We start from the raw sequence: 6,300 nt of genomic DNA, 5'->3' as shown, positions 1-6,300 counted from the left end.
TTTACAGATTAGAAAACCAAGGCACAGAGAGGTAGGTAACTCGTCCAAACTTATACATCTAATTGGTAAGAAGCAAAAGCTGTCCCTTGAACCCAGACTATCTGGTTCCAGATTTGTGTACTGTCAAATCCCACATTATCCAGATTTAGATCTTTAAACTTTGTGCTTGGATCTACATCTGCCAAAAGAAATGTTCCTTTTGCAGCATTCCTTAAAGTAATTTCTAGTCACATTTCAAGTCTCTCTACAGGTATAATTGTTGTCAAAAACTGACCTCATACGTTGGAGCCAAAATATAATGTGAAGATAAGAGTTTGGGATAAAGAGGAATAACGACTTTATTGCTTTGCTGGGCAAAGGAGGCTACAAAACTACCTTCAAAAACTACAAGCTTCCTGGGGAGGAAGAGATTTGGAGGGTTTTATAGGGAAATACAGGATCTAGCGAGTTTCGACAGGAATTGTGTAGGTCTGCTAACCTCCTTAGTCATATTCAGGATGGTACCAGGTTCCTGAAACACAAGGCTCAGAACGGAGAAGGGGTGGCTTGTGGAAGAGAGAAAAAAGGTTACTTTAAAATCGAGGTTTGCTGAGGCATTAATGCAGCCATTTTGGTTTTTGTTCAACTTTATGCTTTTAAGCAGTTTCATAATCTCTCTTCCAGAAATATTTCACTCAATTTTCCCACTCCAGACTTCTCTGTGCTACCATGGGAATCAGTGTTAACAGCTTGAATCACACTATAATTCAACTTCTTTTTCCTGCTTTTCTGTTTACTCCAACTATTCTGAAAACTCCCTTCAGGGCAAAGACATTGTTTCTCCATAAATTTTTCCTGTATGTAAATGGTAATATGCAGAGATAACATGAGACAATTTGGTAAAACTGCCTTATGAATCATAAAGTACCCATACAAAGTGTTACATATAATGATTATTCATTAACAAGGCACTCAGAAAAGTGTTCTCTATATTGAAAAGAATATCAGAAGATCATAAAAGGAAAGTAGTACAACACAAGCACTAATTTATGACTCTGATAAAATGGGAAACATTAACTTTACTGAATAGCAGATATTAAAGGAAGAGATTTCCTGTTATTGAATATCATGATGTAATATGCCAGATGCTGATAAATAATGACAATGCAGCCCACATCCATTATATACTCAGTTGAATAGATAAATAAGAAGGTGAGAAAGGGCTAGCTACATCGGTGCTTCATATGTGAAGTGAAGCTAGAAATCTCTGTATTCTTGGGAGATTGCACAGTGAGAACGAAGGCAGGGATGCCAAAAAGGATTGGCAAGGCTCTCCTTCCAAATATAAGTGGACTGTCACTAACAAACATCTTTGTCTAAAGTGGAAACAAGAGTAGAGAGAGTCAGAAAGTCAGCTTAGAAGAGAGGATATAATAGTTTCCAGAAGCAGAGAGACTTTTCTCACTATAGATATGCCCCCTTGAGAAGATTATAGTACAGTTCTTAGTCTTCCCAATGTAGTTATTAACATCTATATCATTGGACCCTTACGATGCCAAGGTGATTGTGTATGTTAAGCTGTACAAGCAACACATTTAAAACAGGCTTTTCATAAATTTCAATTTTATCCTACTCCAAACTCTTGTTTTCGTCATATGTTTAGTGACCTACACTACTAATTAGTAGACTGGCATAGACTCTGGGTCTGGAGTTCTCTCTTGTCCAGCAAGAGAACAGACACAGGATTGAAATGCAAGAGAGGCCACAGGTGGAGACAAGAGCCCCAAGTAAGGTTCCTTGCTCCGGTTTTATCAAGACCAGAAGGCTTACAAGCATGATGGACGTGCACAAAGAGACAATGAAACCATGAATATTAACTCATGGGTGTGAGGGAAAGGGGGTTTTGAAGATAAGCAGTGTTAGGGGTTTGGGTCAATATAAAACAAAACCCCTGCGCCTGGCCAAATAGTTGTTTACAGCAGACATGAGGTGCCATCTCTGTTTACTTAAACTTGCCTGGGGGAAAAAAAAAACAGAGCATGCTACAAGAAAGACAGAGCATACTACCTCAGGGTCAACAAGGCACCTTTTTTTTTTTTTTTTTGCTAATTAGCTCTGCTCTGGTCAACTTTGCCCTGCTGCGGTGTATAGTCCTATTTACCTATTTACCTATTTTGTTCCTTCCTTCCTGTGAAAGCAGCTTTCTGCTATTGTACTAACTTGGGGGCACTTCTGCCCTGAATACCTAATCTTGTTTACCTAATCTTGGAAGCTTTCATACTGTGGCTTTCTATTTCCTTATGCCTTGTTAACCCATAGGTGTAAGCTCAGGGAATTCTAAGCTTATTCCCCACAGTAGACCAGGGTATAATATAATTTTAATAATTTGGCTTTAAATGATTACAAATATAGGCCTAATTTAAATTGGAGTTTTCTTTAAAACTATCCTTAACTAATCCTATTCATACAGATACACTAAATGCAATCAATTTTGACAGTTACCTATGTTAAAGTTATAATTACTTTCAGTAAGTGTATTAAATCTACAGTGGTTTAACCTTAATTCCCTAATAATCAATGTATTATAATAATTAGTAATCAGTAATTCCTTAGTAATCAGTGTATTATTGCCCAAGAATGATAGAAATTAACCATTTATTGTTAGATACAACATACTGATTCCTAAGAAATTCTATGACTGCAAATCAGATTAAACATTAAAGAAATAAAGCAGACTGAAGGGAGCAGAGATTATTTCACAGCAACTTTCATTTCAATTTTAATAGGGTATTTGAATTGTTATATAGCATAAACATTAGACTTAAAGGTAATTCAGCACTTATATTGATAGCTGTCCTGCTTACTCATAAAAAGTGTGGATTGGATAACATGCCTGAAATGATGCATATTATGACTTAATCAAGGCTTAGGGACTAGGTATGGAGAGAGAGGAAGTTGAGAATTCTAAATCAGGGTTTTTAATATTCACTCACTTTCTCATGCCTCACCACAGATAACCAGGGTATATTTTAATTTTTATAGATGAGGAGATAGGTTCATAGAATAATTAATGTGTGGGTCAAGCCACACAAAGGTAAAGAAAGTCTTATGAAAACTTACAGAAACAATATTTATAATGATAACACTTAGTGTCTATGAAGCACCAGATATTGTTAATACAGGTTCAAGATACAAAAGTTAGTGAACCAAGAAAAGTTCTTGATTTCACAGTTCATTTTTGTTTTGTTTTGTTTTTCTGGGGGAAGATGAACAATAGTCAGCAGTCTAGCATGACTTCTAGAATGAGGAGTGCTGTGACATAAATAAAGCTGGAAAGAGGGATAGAACATGATGAGGAAAGTGCTCATATTTTAAATAGGTTAGTTGCAAAAAGATTCTCTGAAATGTGAAATTGGAGTGCTCTCCGAACAAACTACTTTGGAAGTAGTAAGTTATGAGAAGCATAAGTACAGGTGTGCTTAAGTTACAGGTGTGCTTAAGTTAAGACCTTGGGTAGAAATGAACTTGGCATTTTCCAGGAATTTCAAGACCAGTGTAGTGGTGCCAGGGTGAACAAGGGGAGAAATTACAGGAATTGAGGTCATGAAAGAGGCAGCAGCCAAATTATACATGGCCTTGTGGGGACTTTGAATAATTTTAGCCAGGAAGTGAAATGATTTTTTTTAAAGGATGAAAGAATTATTGGATATCACAATTCCTTCTGTTTCTTGGTTTCAGTGATTCTTACATTGATCATTATATAATTTCTGGTCCCTAAAAGAAAGAGATGACACATCTCAAAACAAGTCTTCAATAAATGGAAGATTTACAGAGGTCTGAATAGGGTTAAGAGAAAAAGGTGGGGACATAGTAAACCTTTATCTGTTCTTACTGTGTCCTTTGTGACTTTGTCTTTATTTGCATGATACATATTTCCATTAACTAAAACTGTTGACACAGAAGTATGAAAAAGCTCCCCCATGTATTCAATGGGTTTTGGATACAGTCTTTGCTCCCACAAACCAATTTCTCTTTTACAAACAGTATCAAACACTAAGAGGCCAAGAGAGTAACAGAAAAATGACTCTCTTCTCTGCCTCTTGGTTTAATGCATGAGAAGTCCCACATGAAGATGAGAATGTTCCATGGTTGTATTCCTACATTGAGGCATTCTTCCATTTGCAATCAAGGCTTCTAAACTTACTGAACCAAAGAATAAAGGAATAGAAAGCAGTAATTTTTCAGTGGAGTTATTAGGTAAAATAGTGCCAAGGGGCACTTTTATTTCTACCTTTTAACTCCTAGACACATAGTAACATGACTATAGGAAATAATTCACTATTATTCACTTGTCTAGAGCATATACCACATCCTTCAAATCAGAACCACCTGTTTTCAGGGTGTTTCTTTCTACCTGTTATTCTTAATCTTTCAGGAGGCCATACCATGGATCTTTCAAAACAGCTTTTTCCAGGTGGATTGAGATAGCAAAGCCAATACAACCTATAAGGCTTAATTAAACCAATGCTTTAAATCTCAGGTGAGTGCATCTGTGTGGACAAATAAAAAAAAATCCATACACGTGCTCATGATTCTTCTGATTTAAATTGTCAGGATCTCATGATTCTTCTGTTCTATAGGCTAACTCCTCTTGGAGCAGCCCTTGTTTTTCTGGGCCAGCCCTGCTTCCATCTAGCTCTCACTGTGGGCTTAGAAGTCATGAGGAAGGGTAGGAGTATGTTCTTTTTAGCAAAGAAATTTAGTGGGATTTAGAAGTTCAAAGTCATTTTCCTTGAGTGTGTCAGATAAAACGTTTCCATCTTGTATCTCAGACTCCCAGTCTTTTCCCTACACTATAAGAAAATTGGACAGATTGAACACTTAATTGGTTTGGCATCTTTACACCCCTTCTATTCAGACCCGGAGAATGTTCCACAATCATTGAAATTGGTGAATAGTCTTTCTTCTCCTGTGCTGAATCACACATTGACAGCATTTACTTTGTCCATTCCTCTGTGTAGCCATTAGTTCCGTTAGAAGAAGCACAATAAGTCAGCTTTTCTTTATTCTTCATTGCCATACTAAATTATCTAAGGTACTCTAACACCCACATCTTGTCTTCTATTTCTACTACTTCCCATAGTACTATTACTGTAAATTTCCCAATCACAATGTTATCACAAGGCATATATTACCAGAATCCTACTTTCTCTACCCAGCATATCCATGTATTTGTCAAATGTTTATGAAAAATCCAATCTCATATTCCCATTTTGGTAATCTGATAACAATGTATAAAGTTCCTAGCAGGAAAATGAGTGTAGGCTCAAAAGGGTCATTAAATTCATTTAATAGAAGTACTATTATGAGAATGTGGGCAGAGTTAAAACTGGTAAGGGTTGATGGAGCACCCTGGGGCCAGCAGCAGAGTTAAGCAACCACTACATTTGGTTTTAAAGGGACAAGAGGTGAGAGATGTTAGCAGAGTCTGAGAGTAATCTGACTATAGATAAGAAACACCAATCAACAGCTATTGTTTTTTGGTTTTTTTTATTTTTTTTTAATCTTTTTAATGTTTATTTATTTCTGAGAGACAGAGAGAGATGGAGTGTGAACAGGGGAGGAGCAGAGAGAGAGGGGGGGAGATACAGAATCAGAAGCAGGCTCCAGGCTCTGAGCTGTCAGCACAGAGCCCAAAGCAGGACTTGAACTCAGGAACCCTGAGATCATGACCTGTGCCTAAATTGGATGCTTAATCAACTGAGCCACCTAGGTGCCCCATAAACAGCTAAAGTTTTTAATGGAAGAAATCATTCACTGCCAGCCTATAGTCCAGAAAGGAGAGAACCTCTCTTTTTGTCCCATTCTCCAGTCTCTTGCTAGTATTTATCATTGGTCAAAAACAAATAGAAATTAGAGAACAAAAACAAACAAACAAACAAACAAACAAACACTTTTAGAACATTTGAGATGTAGAGGAAGGTGGAGAGTATGAAAAATGGATCTAGAACTTCTAAAATATGCATAGCATAACCATCCTTCCCCTTATGTTCATAACATCTGGCGATGTCAGAAAAAGAATAAATTGCCTTTGGATTTGAAGGTTCAGCTACTGAGAACCAGGCTAAATAATTCTCAATCTCAAACTTTGAAATTTTAGGTATCTCAGTCTAGGAACTATGTAGCTAAGCTACAGATTCACATATACCCTGTGAGAGCTGTTCTGCAGTAAGAAAAGTAAGCTTCAGAGTAATTTTTCAGGGACAGTGGTTTGTTATTGATTTCTTAAAAAACAATCAGGTAAGATGGGCATTAAAATTA

Source organism: Felis catus, chromosome D1 (assembly GCF_018350175.1).
Source record: "Felis catus isolate Fca126 chromosome D1, F.catus_Fca126_mat1.0, whole genome shotgun sequence".
NCBI lineage: Eukaryota > Metazoa > Chordata > Mammalia > Carnivora > Felidae > Felis > Felis catus.
Note: the sequence above shows the minus strand (reverse complement) of the source record.